Source organism: Stegostoma tigrinum, chromosome 20 (genome assembly GCF_030684315.1).
Source record: "Stegostoma tigrinum isolate sSteTig4 chromosome 20, sSteTig4.hap1, whole genome shotgun sequence".
Classification (NCBI taxonomy): domain Eukaryota; kingdom Metazoa; phylum Chordata; class Chondrichthyes; order Orectolobiformes; family Stegostomatidae; genus Stegostoma; species Stegostoma tigrinum.
This window is the reverse complement of record NC_081373.1, coordinates 21,440,450-21,464,628: the sequence shown is the minus strand read 5'-3', so window position 1 is coordinate 21,464,628 and position 24,179 is coordinate 21,440,450. Positions and strand designations below refer to the sequence as shown.

The 24,179-nt window shown below is 39.6% G+C and overlaps 1 protein-coding gene across 4 annotated transcripts in view; it reads left to right on the top strand.

Annotated features, from left to right (window-relative positions):
- atrnl1b (attractin-like 1b) overlaps nt 1-24,179 on the top strand; it is a 959,007-nt gene that overhangs the window by 710,404 nt on the left and 224,424 nt on the right. The window contains exon 27 of one of the 4 annotated variants that reach the window (XR_009446966.1): nt 19,043-22,261. The exons of the other annotated variants lie outside the window; for them this stretch is intronic. The gene's annotated coding sequence lies outside the window, so the exon portion shown is untranslated. The remainder of the gene's footprint in view (nt 1-19,042; nt 22,262-24,179) is intronic. 4 annotated transcript variants of the gene reach the window in all.

Below are 24,179 nucleotides of genomic sequence, written 5' to 3'. Positions count from 1 at the left end.
TTTGGCCAATTTATAAATTATAAACAGACCATGAGATTGATCTGTTGCGCTTGAGCCAGAAATAATTTATTACGCATCCTTATAACTACACGGTCTGACCTAGACTGACCCAAATCTCCTGCTTATGCTCACCAATCTCTTTCTTTTAAAGGGCAGAAAGGTTCACCAACTACATATATAACAACGCTCTCCTTCATTTAAAAAACTCCCACTTATGAACATATGTACAACAGTTCTAAATATTAAACCAGCATCGTAGCCAATGTATGTACATAGAAATATTTGCAAAACCATGGAAACCACGTGGGGAGTGCTAATCCCCACCCTCGATTCCATAGTCTACATCAACATGATCAGTCTTTCATGGGGATAATGGTTTCTAAAAGACAGTCTCCTAGTCTCCCAGACTTACAATACCTTCTGTCATTCAACAGGTACGTTCCTGTCTCATTGGCTGTTGTTGTACTGTGATGCTACCATTGTCTTCTCCTTGGTTTTGGCCAACCCTGACTTGGAGACACGTGAGTCAGTTGACAAAGCAGGTTCTGCCCAACCTGGCTATGAATTTTGAGGGCCTGTCCTCCTGTTGGTGAGGTCCTGTGATCAGCTGATCTGCATGTCTCCTCCAGGCTAGCTCACCCATGCTGTGCCTCATATATGGCAACTTCCGTGTTTCAGCCACCACCGTCGTTCGTACCTATTTTTCTCTAGACATGTAATTTTTGACCAAGATGGTCTTTCCTTTTGAAATATCCTGCACTTTGAGGTTCCTGCCGTTCTGGCTATCACCCTTCTTGTTAGTTGCTACCACCTCTTTGGTCTTTTCCGGTTGCAGTAGGTCAAGCATGGTTCTCGGTTGGCGACTGAACATTAAAGGCGCCAGTGAGCACTGGATCACTGTGTGTGGAATTGGTCCATCATTGCTTCTGCTGATACCAACTTCATAACCACCACAGCAAGCCAGTTGGTGTGGGCATCCACAACCACTAGTCACATCTGTCCCTCTACTTGTCCCGCAAAATAGATTCAGTGATTTTAAGGTCATTCCCATGGGTCAAGGTGCAACGACAGCACCTTCCTTGTTAATGCACAGGATCCGTATGGTACTGCTTTCTCTTCAATCTGGGAATCCACATTCAGCCACCAAAAGTAGCTCCTGGCTTTTTTTTCAATTACACCACACTGGGATGTCCTTAGTGCACTTGTTCCAGCACCTTCCCTCTTTAGAGGGGGACAGATAACAACTCTCATTCCTCATATTAAACACACATCTGACACAATAACTGCCAACTTTCTGGGCAGGTAAGGCCATAATTCTGCGTGTTTGTGTGACAAGTCCTCTCACTCTGGGCCAGATCCACTACTTGACTCAAAACCAGGTCATTGCAGATGGCGTTCTGTACCTGACTCGCTGACACTGATACCCATCTTCTGGAAGCAGTACATAATTTTCAGGTTCCTATCTGTATTCCTGGGTATTGGCAATTTTGACAAGGCACCTGTATTGCTGTGCTTCTCTGACTGTCAGTATCTGATTTCATATGAGATGTCTGACAGAGCCAGTATCCTCTGTAGGCTGCTGCCGCGTTTGACAGTATTCCTGGACACAGGCAAGAAATGGATGTTAGCGGCCTGTGGTCGGACGGGAAGCACAAACTGCTTGTCTGTAAAGGAAATGGGAGGACTCTTTAATGTTGAAAATGATGCCCAATCCTTCTTTATCACATTGAGCGTAATTCTCCTTTGACTTCATTCGTGACCTTGATGTGAATCTATTCAGTAAGACTTGCAGCATTCCAGCACCAACATCCTAACTGTCGTGGTAACTTCGGGTTGAAATGAGTGAACATTTCCAACCCTTTTAAGGCTTGCTTCACCTTCTGGCAATCCTCCTCACAACCTGAAGTCAATTTCTACACCTGCCCTCACCCCAGCAACTGACACGAGGATTTTAGTACAGTTGCCAGATCCAAGATGAACTTGCAACGATAATTGATAAGTCAAAAGAACAATCTCAGTTAGACACATTCTCTGGTCACTTGGTCTTCATGATAGCCTCCATATTCATGGACACCTGTGGAGTCCCTCGGCATCAATTACATGGCCTAGGCACATGAAGGAATCCTTTGAAAAGTCACGTATTTCCCATAGTACTTGCAGCCATGCGCCCACAACGTTTTTAGGGTTTCATCAAGATTTCTTTGGAGGAGCTAGTGACCAAAATATCATTCAGATAACACTGAACTCCAGACAACCCACTTAGTATTGAAATATTGAGGCACAGTGGCACAGAGTTTATCACTGCTGCCTCACAGCACCAGGGTCCTGGGTTCGATTCCTGCCTTGGGTGTAGAATTTGCGCGTTCTCCTTGTGTCTGCTTGGGTTTCCTTTGGGCGCTTCAGTTTCCTCCCACAGTCCAAAGATCTGCAAGTTAGGTAGATTGGTCCTGTTAAATTGCCCATCGTGTCCAGGGGTGGATGGGTTAACTATGGTAAATGTGGATTTATGGGAATAGGACGGGATGCTTTTTAGAGTGCCAGTGTAGACTTGATGGGACAAATGGCCTTTATCTCCACTATAGAAAATCTATAATTCAAACATATTTTATCCATGGCCATCCAGAACAGAACTGACACTGCTATGATGCCAAAAGGAAGGCACTTGTGATGGAAAAATTTCCTGATTGTCACTGTTGTCAGCAGTGACTGAGACTCCTTTATGACCTCATCTGTAAGTAGGCTTGTGACAGATCCATTTCAGGGAATTTCGTTACCCCATCTAGTCTACCAACTAGGTCATCTACAAGTAGGAGTAGGTATTGATCCACACTCAAGACTGGGTTGACAGTGACCTTAAAGTCACCACAAATCCTCACCATGCCATCTCCTTTTAAGACTGGAATGATTGGAGTGGCCTATTGACTGGTGGTCACTTGTTCCGATGCTCCCATATTCACGAGCCATTATGACCGAATGGCGTACCAGACGTGCCATCGACTCCCTGGACAAGCCTCCAGTTTCAGCCATAATTCACTTGCAACTTCTTTCATTTCCTTTGACGATAGCCCTTATACTTGTCCAGGATTTCTTGCAATCTCTTGTTTGAATCTGCCAGTCTATTTAACCGCATCCCAATTCAACTTTAATTTTGTAAGCAGAGTGTCCAAATAATACAGAGTATTCACCTTTTACCACTTATAGTCACAGTTCTACACAGATGGTCACTTAAGTGAATATTGAGTAGTGCAAAGCCCATCAATGACACCACTTGTTCTGTGCATGTCCGCAATCTTGGCAGGCTTCATTGGTAGTGCCCTTAACTTCTCCCTGTAGACTGTCATAGAGATATACAGCATGGAAGCAGACCCTTCAGTCCAACTCATCCATGCCGATCAGATATCTTAAACAAATTGAGTCCCATTTGCCAGCATTTGGCCCATATCTTTCTTAACACTGCCTAAAGTGAAGAGCTTTCAGACAGTGATTAGAATTCAAACAGTGTCCTTACAGATTTGTCTCTGGACTGGGTAGCAGAGAATTAGAGCAGCGCCCAGATAGTTCTTGGACTGAGTTTTAATGCAACTCCGATTAGCAAAACAACATTTTAATGAATGGTCACAAATCAAAGCTTTAACTCTGGCTCTCCTTCTGCACAGAAATTTCGGAAGCAGGGAAACCGCACCCACATCCACTTCCATCTTAACTGTCTTCCCCTCTAATTTAGGAACAACCCAGAAACGATCAGTTTCACCCTGTACTGATGTAATATTTAACTCTGACTCTGGTTCTTTTGCTTCTTATGCAAAAAAAAAAGCTGCTTCCCAGTCTACTCCGTGGCTGGCAACATATACCTTATGCCTTGTTCTCAGGATTATTTGACTTTTTCACTCACCTTCCTTTGTTTGGGTTCAGCTGACAATTTCGGGCAATGTGGCCCATTTTCTTTCATTTTTGGCACTTCTTGAGTCCAAAATAGCCAAATCAGTGGCACTCTGCAGAACTTCAAATACTAATATACACCTGGGCACCGACACGTAACTTTTTTTTGCTGGCTACTCATTCCATCACAGTAGCAATTTTGAAAGTGCCTTGAAATGCAGGTCTTTCCTTGTTAGTAGTTTCCTTTGAATGGCTTCATGTCAGACGGCAGAAACAAAATGGTCCCATAAGGCATCCTGAATGACCCCTCCGAATTCACAATGTTGTGCTTATCTCTTTAAGGTGGCCGCAAACTGGGTGATGGACACTCCTTCCTGGTGTGTCCTTTTATAAAAATGGAAACATTCAGCAATCATCTGTAACTTTGATACAAAATGGCTTTCCAATACTTCACAAAGTTCTTTAAAGATCTTCTCCACTGGCTTCTCTGGCTGTGCTAGACTCCGTACATTGTGAAAGTCTTGATCCCAATGGTGCTCAAGAAAACCAGCACCCATAAGTGTTCAACCATTCTGTTTGCCTTCATGTAATCATGAAAGCATTCAGTATAAATTATCCAACTTTTTGCCCTTCATCAAACAATCCTATCATTCCAAACTGGCTCACCATTTGTTTTCTCTACACTCAAGTCTAGCTGACCAGTAGCCGCTCACAACCTAAGTCTCTTTGGCAATGCTCTCCACGACAATTTCAACAAACAACCAGGTGAATGCTCCCCTTTTCAGCCATTGGCTGCAGCCTGAGTCCTCTCATGATCGCTGCACTCGGCCTGCTCCCAGGTGAGTATCCTTCTTCTCTGGCATGGACTGCAGTCCAAGTTCCCTGGCATTCGATTTTCTCGTCATTTTGGTCCATCTCCCAGGAAGTCTACCACATTACCTCCTCTATCCTGCAAGATTTCCAAAGCCCAGGTGATGTTCAATTTCTTTCCATCCTTCCTTCCTTCTGAAAACGACTGTAACACTCAGTTAGTGGGCTGTGTCTCCGCCTCATCTCCAGTAATTCTGTTCAGGTCAATTTATAAATTATAAATAGACCACCAGGTAGGCCAGTGCTACTTGAACCAGGAACAATTTATTACACATGTTTACAGCTATACAGTCAGTCATAGACTGACCCAGAGCAGGAGCTCTGGGTGATCTGACCCACTCTCTTAAAGGAGCAGCAAGCATGCCCAACCGTCTACATAAGAATATCTGAACAAATATTTTCTTATGTGATTTGGCACCCTGCTTTGTTTTAGAATGCTCCTGTGAAATTCTTTAGGATTTTTCATCATACTAAAGTGCTAAATTAGTGTAGGTTGTGATTTTATTGTCCTGTAGCCTCGTAAAATGCATGACATAACATAAACAATGAATACTGTTACATTCTGAGTGATGTCAAATCAGTTCGGAGAATGTTGCTAGTTTTTGCACAAACTTATATTTGCATTGTATTAAAAGAAAACTGAGGCCTGAGGTTTGCATTTGCAGGTAAATTCCATTTTGAAGTGGGAAAAATCTAAACGACTTTCTTTATGAAAACTTTAATTACAGAAGGTCCCAAGGACTCTCAATATATAACAGTTACTCAGATGGTTGTAGAAACTGAACCATGCTCTCTGGGAACTGACTATGCTACAGGTTTTGAATCTAAATATAAATTGTGAACAGTAATTTGCATTGAGGTGGGGATGCTGATAAAAGAATCTGTTTTACTAATGAAATTATTTATTTTATAGTATAGAGCCATTTCCAAATAAACACAATATGATTTCGTGATAAACCTTTTGTCCAGTATGGTCTACAGTGTAAATTCTCCCTGGGTGGACAAATAAGGTGAGTCGGATGGAATTTGCGTTCACTAGATGCGACAGTATCACTTGTGCAATTGCACATATATTGGTTGCACAAGAGTTGCTGAGCAATAATTTAGACTGCTGTTTAAATTAGTAGGGTACCGTGAACTTTAAACATGACAAACATCCAAAATGCTATGCAAACTTTAATCAATTGTACGTAAAAATGTATGCCAGGATCAGCACGTGGCTGAGAAAGAACTGAACAAGGTGAAGCTGCAACATTGAGTTATATACATGTAAAGTATCAAAAGATAATTGAAGCCACAATGAATGTATCAGGTCAAAACTTTGTAATGTGCCCACATCCAATGGGAAATAATCATCAAAGTGATGACAAAGGCATAGAAGTTTTATTTTTAGCAGGAGTGGAATTAAGATAGGAAGGTTATGCTAAAACTGTATAAAACTTCAGTTCAGCTTCAGCAAAAGTATTACATACAATCTTCATCACCCCATTACAAGAAGCATTTGAATGCACTAGAAATATCTGGATAAGATTTATGAGACTATGTCAAGATTAGAAGATTTTAGCTTGAGGAGAGACTGGACAGGTTGTGATTATTTGCTTTGAAACAGAGGAGGCAGAAGGGGATTTTAACTGGATGTATAAAATTATGACAGTTTAACTAGAATGAATAAGAAAAACCTTAACAGAAAAGTCAATAGCCAGAGAGCAAAGATTAAATTGATTAGCAGAAAAATTATAGGGGAGTTAAAGAGAAATTATTTTATCCAGAGACTAATGTTGATCTGGAGTACACTGCCTAAAAGAATTTTAGAAGCAGAAATCCCATCGTACTTAGAAATCACTCAAAGGTGCACGTGGATCGACCTAAAGTTTGAAAGTGAGATAAAACTGGGTACGTTCTTTTGCAGCCTATTTGGATATGTTGGGCTGAATGCCTTTGTGATATTCCATAAATTGTATATTCTACTTCCTGACTCTCAAAGCCTTTCTGCAAGCCAATAATCAGATTTGTGATGAAGTACTATTCATTTGGCTTGATGGTTGAAGCTACAACAATGTTGAAGAGGGTCAATACTATCGAGAACAAAACAGGTTGGTTGATTGGTACTTCATTCACTTTCTTAAGCATCCATCTTCTACTACTTTTAGATTTGGGTTGCTGTGAACACTCAAAGATTTTCTGCAACAATTCAGCTTTCTTGTCACCACTTCTTAAGAAGGACAGCCATCTGAAACAACATTACAACCAAGAAATCCTATCTTCCCTAAGTTGCATACAGTCTTGACTTGTCCACAACACCCATATCACAAGATTACGTAAAAAGTAATGTTGAACTGAGTACCATTGTTATCGCTCTGTTGCTGGGCAAATGTGGCAGTAAACGTTGGACCATGACTGGTACTGACTTCTTTATTTCAGATTTCTAAATCGACAATTTCTTTTCTCTTTATCTATGCTTTGTTGCTCTTTGGTAACCTTTCTGAATACGTTCACTCTGAAATCAAAAGCTGTTTTATTAGGGACAGAAATGGAAATTGAGAGTGCCTTCAAAAACATGTAAAATCAGGAGTTGAATGAACTCTGATACAATCATTATCCATGTATATGCTTACAGATTCTTTGCATGTTAGGCCCAGTTCAATTTGAAATATTAACTTTGTTTACTGTTGCAAAATTGGACAGAATGATGCATAATCTCTGTAATGTTAGTATAAAGCTATTTTTGCAGCCTTGATAGTATACCGCAGTTTGTTTGAAGAATTAATACCATAACTGCATTGAATTGACTGCTGTACTTCCCAAGTTGTTTCACATCTTACTCATTTTACTGTTCTTGGTTATAACTTCTTCACGATTAACTAATACTTCCTCTCAGCAGCCAGAAATAATTGCTTTACAAATTGTTTTATGAGATGTATTTCCCTAATACACCTGTGTAGATTTCGTTGTTAGTATAAACTGTTGCACAAAACACAATTATACCTTTATTCACTATTTCATATTGTCAGGTTAAATGCATCTCAAGGAATTTGCCAGTCTTCTATGAGCTTTCTGCTTCTAATTCCATGGTTATATGTCTTTATTTTGCTCTCTCTAAAATGATTTACAAACAGATAGTCAGTACTTTATATTTCCTGCTTTCTATCTGTGAGAATTTTTCAATTTGGTTAGCTAGCCAATTGGATTATTTCACTGTTTGTAGATATCAAAGATTTCTAGAAATGGCATCAGGATGAAACTGATCCCATAAAGCCTCATTAAAGAAATTATTACATCTGGTTGGTATTTTCTTTGAGGTCAGCTGCAAGAGCTCTCCCTTTGCTGTCGACAGCAAATTCTGAGTCCGTAGACCTGAAGGATAATGTTAAAGACTAATATGATACAGAAACAACATTGCTTCAAATTCAATTAATCTTAATATGAAGATGTAGAACACTCTATGCATAACCTTTGAAGCATTATTAGTGATAGCTATTAAATGGTTTGATCACAAACTGTGAAATGATTATTAGATGCAGGTTCAATGGCATGGAAAGCTGTGCACAGTTAATGATTGTCTTATTAAACTTATATCTTGCTGCTGCTGTTTATCACAACTAAAATGTGTATCTATATCCTTGGTGAAAAGGCTACATTATTAGTGGCTCATGAGAAATCTGCTTCAAGGCACCTATAAAATCCATTTGATTTAATCTTACTTTATTTTGGCTAATGGAATGTGGGCCATTACTTCAAGGAGGTTGGAGTATCAGAAGTCGGGACTTCTTACTGTAACTGTAACTAATGCTGCGGGAGAGAAGACATCTGGAGTACTGAGAATTTTGGTCCCCTTATTTAAGAAAATATATTATTTCATTGGAAGCAGTTCAGAGAAGATTCACTCAGACAATCTTCACTATAGAGTGAGATAACAAGGTGTGGAGCTGGATGAACACAGCAGGCCAAATAGCATCAGAGGAACAGGAAAGCTACTGCTCCTCTGATGCTGCTTGGCCTGTTATGTTCATACAGCTGTACACTTTGTTATCTCGGGTTCTCCAGCATCTGCAGTTCCTACTATCTCTCACTACAGAGAGCTTGCCTTGGCAGCAAAGTTTAAATAGGTCGGGACTACATTCACTGGAATTTAGAAGAATGAGACATGATCTCATTGAAACATATTCTCACGGGGCTTGACAGGGTAAATAATGAGAGGATGTTTCCCCTCATGGGACAGTCTAGAACCAGAAAGCACAGTCTCAGAATTAAGGAGTGCCACTTTAAGACAATGACGAGGAGGAATTTCTTCTCTCAGAGAGTTGAGTCGTTGGAACTTCTTGCCACAGGGAGCTGCAGGACAGAGACCTTTTAAATATTTAAGGCTGAAATGTATTGTTGATGAGTAGGGGAATGAAGTGTCAAAGTGAAAGGGCAGAAGATGTGAGGAGTGTTGGATCAGCTGTCATCCTACTGAAAGTTGAAGCAGGCTCGAGGGGCCGAACCACCTATTTCTTATGACCTTAAGGCCAAATTGCATTGGGTTTATTTGCAGGGATTTTCTGCTGTCAGATCTGGCAAGTTCTGCCACCGCATCTTCTCAAACTCTGTGTTAATTACCAAATACAACCCTATGGCTTGTCTCAAGGGCAGCATGGTGGCTCAGTGGTTAGCACAACTACCTCACAGTACCAAGGACTCGGGTTTGATTTCACCCTCAGGCGACTGTCTTTGTGGAGTTTGCATGTTCTGCACATACAAACACATATGGACAAGATACTTAATTACACCAGTAACCACCCCAACACCCATAAACGGAGTTGCAAGAGGACATTATTCAAATGAGCCACAACGCACTGCAGTCACCCAGAATTTTGCAAAACAGAACAGGAACACTTATACGCATCTTTTAAAAGGAATGGATACTCAAAATGCACAATCTTCCATTACCTCTGACACAGACCACAACAGGAAGACAACACGACCAGACACACTAGTCACCCAGCCGTACATCAGCGACATCTCAGAGATTACCACAAGACGGCTCAGATCCCTAGCTATCAGAGTAGCCCACAAACCAATAACCACCCTGTGACAGCTACTGATGAAAGAAAAGGATCCCATACCCACAACAAATAAAACTACCGTAATATACAAAAAACTATGTCAGGACCGTGAGAAACTATATGCAGGCAAAACTGGAAGAAAATTGACAATAAGCATATACAAACACCAACAAACCGCCAAGAGACACAACCAATTGTCACTGGTCTCAACACACACACACAAAGATGGACACAAATGCGACTGAGACAACACATTCGTAATAGCACAAGCCAATCAGAGACATGCGAGGGAATTCCCGGAGGCCTGGTATCCCAACCGGATCTCTGTCAACAAACACACTGAACTGGACCTGATATACAAACCAATGAAAAACAGAACCGAAAATAACACCAACCGCCCCAGCAAATCGAGGCATATAAATAACAAGTAGGACAGAACACGAAAGTGTCACCAGAGGCGCACTGATGATGTTACCTACAAGATGACAAAACGTCTGCAACCAAACACACTGACTCAGCGAGCAATTCTACAACTTCAGTCTCCAACTCCTCCAAGCCATCTGGTCCTGCACCAGCATCTGACACAGTTCCATCACCAGAACCTGCAACATGCAGAGACTTTGTTGGCACTGCGTCTTGCTCATGCCCAGGGAGTGGAATTGGGTCCAGAAACTTTTGGGCCACCTGTATAAGCAATGCATTTTGAGGGGCCCGTCACCATCGACCTCTCCCTGAACTGGATACTTAATGTCCTCACTGTCAACCCACTACTGCTACTGGGCTTGTGGTCTCTCCTGATCCTCCTGTATCTGCTTTCTTAGATAGACAGCCACGCTAGCCAATATCTCACCAGCTCCATTGCCCATCACTCTTGGTGCAAAGGACCTAAACTGGTGACAGCAATAAACAGTAATTGGTGACATATACTGCAGATGAAGGCTGAGCATCATTCACAACACAGTTAAACATTCCTAATGTGGATAATCATGTATGCATAGAGCATCGACAAACTGCCTCAGCATTTGCTGACACTTGTTGAAGGTGTTGTAACCATCACATGTCAGTGAAAAGTGATTGCCTCCCAGTGCAATGACACCCTCCCAACTTTACACCACACTGAATGCTGAACATCACACCTCATTCTGCACAGCCGATTGTTACACTGATATGATAGATGAGGATATAAACATGTGGCTCACATGGGGTCTTGGAAGTTTCCTTTCTGCAAACACTAGACGTTTGTACAGTCATTGATGTCAATGTAATTGAGATAACCAATTTCAGTTTGCAACCAGCCTTTGACCAGCAGCTGACCCTCAAACTGAATGCATCTGAAGTGGGCAATAGAATCGTGGTATGTCCAAAGTAGCTAAGCTGTACAAATGGCCTCTTTGTGTTTTTGTTACTACAACATTATGGTGGCCAGTAAACATGGATCCCACACATTCAGCCATTAAACTGACACTTCTTCCATCCATCCTGGGCATGTTTTAATGATTGCCGAGGAGTGCTTCGCTTCTGGAGAATAGAAATTGAACACAGAATACACATTGAGCTGGACAGCACCTGGCTCGACCTGGTCACCAGATCCGCCCGCTGAGCCTGCATGTCCACTCCTACTTTGTCTTAAATCGACAGCCTTTTTAACACCACCCCCCCTCACCACCAATGTGGAGAGCCACTATGTAAACTTCATCAATGACTATCCTTCCAATCCTCTGAACCCTGGCTTTACAATTTGGTGATGTCCACCCTGTTTTCTTCATGCTCCCCCTGTGGAGTGGTGGCTACAGTGGTGGTCACAGCTAATTACCACACCCTTTCATAGCATACTGTGTCTGTCGATGCTGTTTGGTCCATTCAGTTTGAGTTGCTCCATATCATTGCCCTCATCTCCACTACTATACATGCTTCCCCTAACCCTGACCCTAACCTTGACCACGCCACCCCTCAGTCAGTGAACTCCAACTAATCCCCCAAACTCTTCTGAAGCATTGCAGGGAAGACATCCAGGATTGTATTTGCCTGTGACTTTGACAAAAAGCCTGTAGTCATGGCTGATTAGATTCTGGTTGCTGAACTCTCAAACAAACAGTACACAATTCAACTTCCTGCTTGTGTTGAACCTGGAGGGCTGACTTCTGTGGGATATACCTCCTGACCAAACCCTTTCCAAACGGATAACCGACTCTGTTGAAACTGTTGGACTGTGCAGACTGTCCCCCTGACGAACAGCAACCCACACTTGACTGGGCTATCCCAGGCCAGTCAAGCCAATTAGAATGTGATGGTGTGAGCATATGCTGTGTAGGCATTATATTCTTGTCCCTGTGCGCCACTCACCAAGATGTTCCTGACCACCCTCCCATTAAGCCATTCGGTACTGACAAGGATGACAAGCAGCCTATCTATATGTCTGCACTAAATGGCCTGTAAAAAAACACAGTAGGAAGGCTTGACATCAATGATGCAAGTTGGTGCAACATGAAGGAGCACTAAGAGAGAAAGTGAGTGGTGCTGAGATACAGCCTGGTCCGAGCCATGAGCTGGGTGTCTGTCCATGTGCATTCACTAAGAGTCCCTGCCACAGCATTCTCAATATTAGTAGCCAGTGCACCCAGCAATACAAATCTGTGTCTCCTGAGTGGCCTGCAAGTGGATCTGAGTGGTGCCGTGATGGTCATGAATGATGATAATGCGTGCTAATGCCCATAGATGAAGAGTGTCTGTGTGTCTGATGCCCATAGATAGTGCCTTGTAGTGCTGTTACCCAGTGACCAACGTGGACAATGTTCGGAGCAAGTGTGGAGCTGAATCCACCAGGTGCATACTGTTGTTTCCTGGTCAAGTTTTCCTAATGTTTAGCTTGTTTGGCAAGATAGTAAAATGGAAGACTGGATATTAATGAAGTGAGTTACATTTACAAGGTTCTGAACAAACAATAATCCTGTCAATTGCCATTTCTCTACAGCCCAGCCAAAACCCTGCCACACTTGTGAAAGGTTTAAAATGTCAAACAAGGTCCCAATATCTAGATGTGGCTTATTATACATGTCGCCTGATTTTGCTGTACATCTTATCAGAGCCTGTATCACTCAGATCCCTTTAAGATGCTACCCACTGACATTAATGTTGTGGGTTAAGATGCTATTTAGAACAAATGGATGGATGATTATCGAAGGTAAATATTTGTGATTCCATAACACTATTGTTGAGTTGTTATTATTGCCTGCTTTGAGCATCCTGAAAGTTCAAATACTGTCTGTTCAACAGGAAATCTCTCTCAAGTTGTTTATTCTGACACTGTTGCGACATCTCAGTGATTTTGTTTGTCATTTTTGTAAATGACTTGGACGCAGGCATAGGTGGATGGGTTAGTAAGTTTGCAGATGACACTAAAGTCGGTGGAGTGGTGGACAGTGTGGAAGAATGTTGCAGGTTGCAGGGAGACTTGGTTAAGCTGCAGAATTGAGCTGAAAGGTGGCAATTGGAGTTTAATACGGATAAATGTGAGGTGATTCACTTTGGGAGGAATAATAGGAAGGCAGAATACTGGGTCAATGGAAAGATTCTTGAAAGTGTGGATGCGCAGAGGGATCTTGGTGTCCATATACATAGATCCCTGAAAGTTGCCACTCAGGTTGATAGTGTTGTTAAGAAAGCTTACGGTGTGTTAGGATTTGTTGGTAGAGGGATTGAGTTCCGGAGCTGTGATGTCATGCTGCAACTGTACAAAACGTTAGTGCGGCCTCATTTGGAATATTGCGTGCAGTTCTGGTTGCCCCATTACAGGAAGGATGTGGAAGCATTGGAAAAAGGTGCAGAGGAGATTTACCCAGGATGTTGCCTGGTCTGGAGCGCAGGCCCCATGAAGAAAGGCTGAGGGACTTGGATCTGTTCTCATTGGAGAGAAGGAGGCTAAGAGGGGATTTAATAGAGACATACAAGAAGATCAGAGGATTAGATAGGGTGGACAATGAGAGTCTTTTTCCGAGGATGATGACTTCAGCTTGTACAAGGGGGCATAGCTACAAATTGAGGGGTGACAGATTTAAGACAGATGTCAGAGGCAGGTACTTTACTCAGAGAGTGGTAAGGGCGTGGAACATGAGATATAATGAGTATCCCTTTATGGATTCACTATTACAGGCTTGTACCGTATCACTGGCAAACATTGTATTGACTGGTCACAATACTGAAAGAAAACTAAGGTGCACATTGTTCAAATGAACCTGTCTTGATTTTCCCACTTTTCTAGTACAGTTACAAGATTGATATCTACCTGGCAATGTGGAAAATTACCCAGGTATATCCTGTACATAAAAGGCAGCACAAATCAAATCCAGCCAATTATTGACCCATACTCTACTCTTAATCATCAGAAAAGTGATGGAAGGTGTCATCAACAGTGCTATTGAGCAACATCTGTTCAGTAATAACATGTTCACTGACACCCAGTTTGGGTTTTGCCAGGACCTCTCAGCTCCTGAACTCATTACAACATTGGTTCAAACATAGGCAAAGAGATGAATTCCAGAGGTGAGTGTGAAAGCCCTTGGCATCAAGGCTGTATTCAACTGTGTATGTCATCAAGGAGCTTGAGCAAAATTGGTATCAATGAGTATGACTGGTTTGAGTCATACGTAGCACTTTGGAAGATGGTTGTGGTTGTAAGACTCAGTCATCTCAGCTCTGGGCCATCTCTGCATGAGTTCCTCAGTATAGTGTCCTAGACTCAACCATCTTCAGCTGCATCATCAATGTTCTTCCCTCCATCATAATGTTGAAATGGAGATGTTCACCAATGATCACACAATATTCAGCACTATTCACAACTCCTCAGATACTGAAGCAGTCCATGTTCAAATGCAATAAATCTGGACAATATTCAGACTTGGGCTGACAAGTAGTGAGTAATATTTGTGCCGCACAAATGCCAGGCAATGACCATCTCCAATAAGAGAAGCTAACACCAACATCCCTTGACATTTAGTGGTGTTGCCACCACTGCATCCCCCCCATTATCAACATCTTTTGGGCTGCCATTGACTAGAAACTCAACTGGCGTTACGACATAAACCTGCGGCTGCCAAAATAGATCAGAAGCTGGGAATGACACAGCGTGTAACACACCTCCTGACACCTTAAACCCTATTCACTGTCTGCAGAGCAAAAGTAAGGAGTGTAATGGAATATTCCACACTTGGACATATGGATGCCGCTCTGTCAACACCCAAGAAACTTGACATCATCCCAGACAAAGCAGCCTGCTTGTTCGGTACCACAACCACAGTATCCACACCCTCCACCACTCATACTTGGCAGTAGCAGTGTGTACTATGTCAAGAATGACTAAAGATCCTTAGACCAGACCTTCCAGACGTACAGTCATTTCCATATAGAAGGACACGGGCAGCAGATACATGGGAACACCAGCACCTGCAAGCTCCTTTCCTTGCCTCTCGGCATCCTGATTTGGAAATATATCGCCATTCCTTCACGGTTGCTCGGACAAAGTCCTGGAATTTTCTCCCTAATTATCTTGTGGATCTATCTGCATCAGTTCAAGAAGGCAGCTTACCACTACCTACTCAAGGGCAACTAGGGATCAGCAAAAATGCTGGCCAGCCGGTAAAGCCTATATTCCACAAATGAATAAAACAAAATTTTATCTGTCTGATGTGCTGTTCGGGATTGAATTTAAGCCCCTGCTTATAAGTCTTACAGTTTGAAATTTTAAATGGCAGTGTGAGATACGTTTTTGTGCCGATAAATAATTTTTTAACCTCCACTTCCCATCCCATCCCCCAACACCCCCTCCCCACCACAATCCCTCCATTGCCTGTCTTATTGTGCAAAGTGCTTTGTGCTTGTTATATGATATTGTTTCAGCAAAGGATCTCCTCTGAGAATCACAGATGGTATCAGATCATGTTTCTTCTTTCTCCTCAGACCAGCTTTGCCTGTGACTGGGTTTTTAAGTGATAAGTGTCATCAGACATTAACAAGGGTCATACCATTTATCATTGTCAACTTTGCTAGGTGCTGTTCACCACACAAATAGTAAGGCCTGGTGAAGCTGTTGAGGTTGAATGTTTTATTTCCTTTGCAATTATGACATGATTATTTTCCTATTAATTTATTCAGACAAAATGTGCTATAGATCAGAGCTCAGTTGAACAGATGGCTAGTTTGTACTGTTGACTCAATCCACCAAAGTGTGCCCAATGTAATTATTGTTGTATTATTTAATCCATATGCATTAAACCTAGTAGAAGACAGATTTGGTAGCCTTGAAATTATGCTGATAGCATCGTCGTATGACACCATAGCCAAACAATTAGCTTTCTGATCATTAGAAAAGGAAACCTATTACTTTCAGACAATGTTGGTCTCCGTGGGCTTGCACTGCTACCATTTGTGAGCTTTGCTTCCACAGCTGTGAATTGATTTGCTAGTGGAAACCGCGCAAAAGAAAAATACTTAATTAGCTTCGTGTTTCAGCACAAAATGAGAACATCTGACTTCATCCAGACTGCTATTGTATGTAAAGGTATTCAAAAGCTACAGCAATGTCACCATAGACCTTGAATAGTTTTTACATGTTTTACACTAAATATACAATCATCAAATTTAACAAACTTGTGTTGTGTCAAAATGGTAGCAACAGAAAACAGTGCCATTTCTGTTTGAATAACCATGATATTTCTGAACATCAAATTTTCAGTGAGTTCTCCATTTGGAGTGTGATGAGATTTATTTATGGTTTTATCTTCTAATTCTAAGCAGCATATGCAAGTTGAGTAGAAAACCAGGTTTACCTTGACAACCATTGGAAGTTAAATGATCAATAATAAGCAACTAGGCCATGCTACTAGATAAACATAAAATTTGGAAAATGAGACTTTAAATTCATGTTCCACCTTTTCCCCCAGGAAGTCTGGTTTTACTTTTTGCTTTGCATCTCAGGCCACCATGATTTATCAGCATAGTTAAGTGTTAGCTTTCTTTCAATGTTAATTCTCTAACAAGAGTTGACATAAAAGTAAACTAGCCCTGAAGAAAGGATAATACATGCTTCACTAATCATAGGCTCACTAATGCTGAATACATGTAGTTACAATGCTTGGTTGATGGGATTTGTGAGCCGTCCTTCATGCTGTTCAGGAATTTTCAAACCTTTCATGTGAATACTTGTACTGTATGCTGATAACAGATATGTTTTACACACATTTACACAGTTGCACAAAACAAATTTACTTTTGGAGATGCTTTCACAAACATAACACATCTTTAATAAGTGTTCTTATCAAGGAACCCAGCTGGGTGACACTTATCTGCTACAGCAAAAGCAATTATACTTTTTGATTGAATTGGTAAAATCTCTTATTGGTAGTATGGTATGTTGTTCCTTACATGAAACTCCTTCAAAAACACTTCAACCTTCACAGGAATGAAACCAAATTTCTAAAATAAACGCCATGTAAATGTTATAGCAGTAATTTACAAAAATATGTTCATCAGTCAGAAATGGTTCTGTACTTAGAAATATTGTCAAATACCAATTTATTTGTTTAAAGGAGTTTTTGCTTCCTGTTATAGATTTTTTATCAGAAGATAAATTAAGCAGTCTAAAACATTTATAAAACAAAATTTGCTTACCGATCATATATATTAAAAGCTCAATTTAGTCCTTAAACTTTGTATCCCTGAAGATTGTAGTATTAAGTTGGAATTACAGCAATAACACAGAATGAAAAACAATTGAGTGTGAAAGCAGTGCTAACAATGTAAGTTTGTTACAAATATATTCTGTTGAAATTTTGATGTCTTCCACTCCATTGTTACATAGACAAGGTGAAGTTTATCTACTGATTGGACATATCGTTGATCATTTGAGTATCAGAATCAATAACCAAGAACCAGGAATAATCTGTGACCTGAACCTTATTGTCTTTCACAATGTACAATATTGAGGTATATCCACTTGTTTCTCGTATCCCATAATAACTGTTGCAGATAACAGGAAAACTTTACCAATAGACTAAAATATTAAATATGACATGTATGACTCATGAATTCCTTTTTCTCACTCTTTTTTGGGAGGTAAATAATGCAGGATGTGTGATGAGTTCATTTCTGTGTGTATCTTGCTATATGTGGACCCCTACCAATGCTTAAAAGTTCAGGAAGTTCTTTGTGTAGGTTCTGCCAAAGAATGCAGATTTGTTACATAGAAGCCACAAAGTTAAACTTAGCTATCTTAATATACTATCGATCCAATTAAAAGAAAATTGAATGCATTGTGTTGATTAACCTACTGTGAAGAACCATTTATCATTCACAAAATTAGAAGTGATCAAATTAACATATGACATTTTAAAACTATTTCCACTTCAAAAATGTTTCATCATGCTTTTCCTATTGACTTAGCTTAAACAAAATGCAAGCTATTATAGATTAACAATGATTTAGCAGGTAACTACGATGCTGCAATTGTTTTTCTCATTATGATTGCTTCTATTTCTATTTCTGATAAAACTAAATTCTCAACCAAATAATAAGGCTTTACAAAGTAGCACCTCATAGCTCTTTTGATAATGAGGTGTTTGAGATTAGGTTAATTTCAGGAGAAAGTGGTTTCAAAAACTGGGCAATATTTAGACTAAGGTATGCATTAAAAAATTCAGTTCCTGTTGCTCAATACTATGTTCTCCCCTTAAATTTTTATGTCTGTCAATTTGGACATTCTCTGTGTAAACTTGTCAGGAGTTATGACCAAATCCCTGGCAAGATTTCACAAGTTAACTTTGTTCCTTATCAATACTACAAATGATTAAGCTCCGAGTGAGGAGGCATGAATTTGTTGCCCTTCTTTGTGTTCACAATTCCTTTATTCCACCTATGGTGGAACACAAATAGTTAAATTTAAAAATCTTTTGTAGATACCTTTTTTCTAGACCAAATAAATTTAGATTTTCAAAGGAACCATTTTGATCTGACGTTCTTGAGTTCACAAAAGAGTGAGTTTCTTAGTTACTAAACGCAAGAAGAAATAATAATAGAGCACATACACACAGATTGTAAATGAGTGGTGAGTGCAGAAAGAGGATCCAAGTTAAAAGATAGACAGTTTAGCCTGTGTATCATTATGAAGTGTGACTAGTCAATCATTACTAGTCAAGCAGTTGACATTGGGTTCTTGACTTGGCAAGTTAATTGAAATTCTTTATCATTTTCCTCTGAAGGTGGAGGTCTAGCAGAATGAAAATTGCATCGAAGTGCATGCTGAGAACAGCCTGAAGTCTTCAAATGAAAACCTTAATGAAGACACTAAAAGCAGAAATATAAACTGTGTGAATTAATTTAGTCATGTATTTGTGAATTGTGTAATTTTTTTCAAAATTCTTATTCAAACTCTGGCTCATTAGAAATTTCAGCCAGAGAAAATACTGCAGGTAATTTATTGTCAGCATTAAATAGTCAGTTTGCATGTAGCCTGACATTGTGAATGCTGAAGAAACTTTCAAGAGTGAAGGAGTTTTCAATGAAATGTGTCCTATATGTCTGATAATGGCCCAATGTCTGCAGTCAGTAATGAAAGTGGGATACCATCCGCCAGCCTCACTGTGAAGTCTCTAATAAGAAATTTCACTCCGCCCCTAATTGCGTTATGACAATAACATTCATTGCTTGGGATTACCAACTAGACTGCAGTGATGTGATCAAGTTCTTCAAGCAGCCAATAGCATTGAAGCATTTTCACAGCTACCCAACCAGGAGACGAAATCCACAGCTTTTCCCATGTGAACACAGGAGAGTTTGGACCAACAAACAAAGTGATGATGCATAATGCAAATAACCCATCTCTGTATCAGTTTTAGAAAGAATTCTGTTATTTTGTTAAAAATATATTTAATTTTTTTGCTTGGATTAACTCATAAGAAACTGTTAATTTGACAAAAAATCACCAGTTTCCATTGTTGCATTTGGAGCAGGTAATCAAATTTTTGAAGTGCATTTACACTCTACCTGCAAAATCAGATTTTCTGAATCTGGTTGAACTTGCCCCATGAGGTATTATGATTTCCCTCTTTACATTGGAACATTGCTAATGTACAGAGGAGAAACTTACATTGCATTACAGCCAATTAAGTATTTTGAAGTGTAGTCATTATAGAAAATCACACAACTAATTTATGCACAGACATTCTCAGGGACAATCCTGTTATTGATTAATGAAATATGATTAATGGATTTTAATGTGGGTGGCGGGGGCCCTGTCTTTGATAATGACATTTAATTTTATTGTCACCAACTAGATCCCCAAAGGAATAAAGTTCCTAATTAGTAACAGGAATTCTACTGCAGGCTCTTCTCTTGCCAGAATCATTAAAGCATTGCTCTGCTGGGGAATGAATATTCTGTCCCAACATTTGCAGGTTTCTCAGAGGCCAGAAGAGCTATAGTACAGTAGTTTTACTGCACGCAGTGATGACCAGCTGTATGCACCAAGTTTATCTGGGCAGTTAGCATTGCCTCCTCCAGTGACAGATAACTGGGGTGGGATGGGGCTTGCAAGAAGGGATGCATCAGACAGTGGCAATGAGTGAAGTGGACAACAAGAGCAAAGACTTTCTTGCTGCATGCTTATTCTTACTAATGCTCCAGTTCCCTTGGTGGGATATAGAATGCCTTTGAACTTGGACTGTTCCTCGTAGTGCAGTGAAAAACCCAACAGCAGGTGCTCCAGCACCCAAATGATCATTTCTTCCTTGAATAGTACTTGTGGATCTTTCACCTGAGAATACAGACAGGGTTTTAGTTTGATGTATTTACTAAAAGATAATAAGTCTTATTCTAAAGCACTGACTCATCATTGGACTGAAACACGAGCCTAGATAATGCACTCAAAGCAGAAAAGATATTTTTGAAACAATTGACATTTTCATCTTTTCCCATGCTTACAAAATCTCCATGTAATTGTAGGTTATTTGTACAACACAACCATAATGATCTTACTGCCATCTTTATCTAGATATTTATAATTTATACTTGTGTGTCCTTTTTGAAAATCTCACATTTTGCAACATGTATTGAAGAACTCTACACATGTGCTGCATTTACAAAGATAATGTAAAAACCATGTGACAAATATATCATTTGTGTTTGAAATAGATGAAACTGTTAGGACAGTCAAAGTATCAATAAATAGGAGACATACTGTTAGCCAAGTCAAGTATATTGTCTAAAGAAATGCATACAACACTTTCCCAAATAAGATTAGCAAACTGAGCACGAACCAAAACTTGAAACTTAGGTTTTCTAGTGTTGTATCATTTACTCATGAAACCAACCTTACCATATTCCATATAGATTCTGTATAAATCTAAGTGGTACATTTTACTGTATTGAAGGCATTTACCCTAGTCTGTAAGCTTGTATAGATCCTGGAATGTATATATATATCATTGTCTCCAGTACCAGTCTCCTCCAGTTTTCCAATGTTTCAAGTCATTTTGAAACCATCTGTTCCAGCCCATGATGTGTCATTTTCTTCCTGTAATGTTGAGACATTTCACAAACTTAATGTCTTGTGGTCAGTGTGGCTAGTAATATACTTCAGCAAAAGGTGTCACAGGCATGTTCACACAATACAAAATTAATAGGCTAAACGGAACAAAATTACAAGCTACAAGAAGTGCAAAACTGTTAACATACAGAAAACAGTTGCTGAAAAATAATTATTCCAGTTTAAAAAAAATCCCAACATAGTGAAAATCTCCATTTGGTGAAATCTTATTGTTTACATGAGGCAGAAGAAGGGGAAACCTCCATATTTTAAAACAGTTTTCCTGTAGAAATACAGGGTCGAATATTAATGTCAAAACTGTGGGGGGGGAAAAAAAACGCGTATTCTTTTATTCTGGGAAACATTTGTTTTGCAGAGACCAATAATGGTAGAACTGAGAAGGATGTTCTCAAATAATGATTCATATCAGTTGTGTTGTTAAAAAGAAGCGTGAGACAGCAATAATAACCTCGGAGCAGCTTCAGAGAATGCTGCATGCCAAAAACAAGGCACAAGTAATCTGGAGAATGCTGTGTGCAAAAAATAAGCCAAAAGAATTCTGTGCTAAGTAATGTAAGGATAAAGATTCAACAAAAATAGTAAACATCAATGCCTGAAATTCTTATGGATTGTATGTAACTGTATAGATATAACTAATGTGAGTCTTCCCACCATGCTGCTACAATTGACTTTGTTTATCTTTGCCTGTTTGGAGCAGTTGTCTAACCTGCAGAGCATGAAGTGAAGAGGTTGTCATTTATTAAAGTGGACATAAATGTTACGCGAAAGGAGGGCCCTTCATATAAATTAAGGGGCCAACAAGTCAGAAGGATCCTATCATCATAGTTTTTACTGACAACGGGAAACTACATACAGATTTTTGAATCTAGAGCAGGTAGTAAATTATTTGCATCTCAAAAGATTAAACAGCAAAGTTTGTAATTGAATGACTGATGTTAAAAGTTCTGTGTTTGTAGTAAAAGTGTGATCTTCATTCTTAAAGAAATAATACCTTCGCAAATAATTTTCATTTTTAAATCATTTTATGAAAAAATGTGGTATTGATGTTGAGGTACACTTTCAACAATTGGCTTGGTTAATTTGATATTTAAGATTTCTATGGAAATATTGTTGAGAATTCTTATTAAGTACTATATGGAAAATTGTAAGAAATGGAACCGTTTGGACTTTTTCTGACATGAGCAGAAAATGTCAACTTATGTGCTTTAGATTGCCACCTGTTTAGAGCAAGTTAAGTGGTTGGAGAATAAACAAAGCTTTTAAGGAGATAAGAGATGGGGTTTATGGCTGTTAAAACCTGTAAAATCTAACTATGAAAGGGTTATGGGCCTCTATACTAGTGGTTGCCTAGCAACCCTTTCAGAACTTAGATTTCTGGTTTAGAACTAATGGCAAGTAAGGGAAAAAACAATGTCAGAAGAAGCTTCAGGTTTCTTTTATCAGTAAATGTTCCTGGGAACTATTTCCAATTATCAGTACTTCTGACTCCCTTATAATCTATAAAAAGCTGAGCTGTGCCCACTTTTCAAAGAGTTGAATCCATCCTCATTTCAACCTAAACTGAAGGTCTTCTATCAGTCTATGGTTATCAGCTATTCAGCGTTGTCATCAGGAAATCCACTGGATCATGAGGCGTCGTGGTGATGGGAATGTATTTCTTTTTGCCTTTTTATTGTCTAAAGCGTCATTGGTGCTGAGAGTGTTATGATTTTGTGTTGTCTGTGTGTGTCTGTGTTTGGGATTAGGAGCATATGGTTTTAATTCCAAAGTAAATTTTAGATATTGACCAGTATTTGCCACATGTATTAAGAATGAGATTTATGAACACATTATCTTGAGTTCATTAAGGAAGCCAGGTAAAAGTCTCTTTTATTTGAATAGTATAAAAGAGAACCAATTGGCCATTTTAGTTATTAAATCAATATATTTACACTATTACTGAGATTGGTGGAGTCGTGGGGCTTGATTACCAGTGACGACTTCCTGTCACAGTCATAACAATAATGAGTAATTCCCAACTAACAAAATATAGGGATTCTGTATGGAGATGGAGCTTTTCCGATCAAGCATGCTGTGGTTAAATTGTCATATTCCTACCAGGCCATAGGACTGCTCTCTTATTAGAGAGACTCGACTAGTGGTGGACTAACCTAAGGGCACCACACCTCAGGTGAGGGGATAGGTTGAGAGTCCTTCATGGTAACCTCAGCTAGTGTGGGAATTGAACCTTTACAGTTGGCATTACTCTGCATCACAAACCAGCTAATCCTGTTAACTGACTGACTATGCTGTGGTAGTTCTTATTATTTACATTAAATCCTCAGTACTTAGGACAGCATTATAAGGCACTTTTATTATATTTAATTGGATTTTACTGTATCAGCAGACCACACTGCTTGAAATAATTTACTGTAATCTAGATGCATAACCCAAAGTGACATTTGCTATTACTGATTCTCTCAAGTGTATTGCTATCTTCTGAGAAGTTACATTACAAAGCAGTGAAGTAGAAGACTTCCTGGTTCCTAAACCAGTGAAACAATAATAAAACCTCTGCATTGAAATTCGTACTAAAACATTCTTTTGTATATGGCATTACTATGCAATTACCCTAACACTGAAAATCAACACATTATTTTATTATAGCCCTTAATCATTGTTTTTTTTCTCTTGTGACAATGACATAAAAAGAAGAATATTCCATTTTAATTAAAATACCAAAATTGCATAATGTACTTTACTGTTATACTGGTATAAAGCATGTATGCCTTGTGATAATTGTTCTGCTTAGT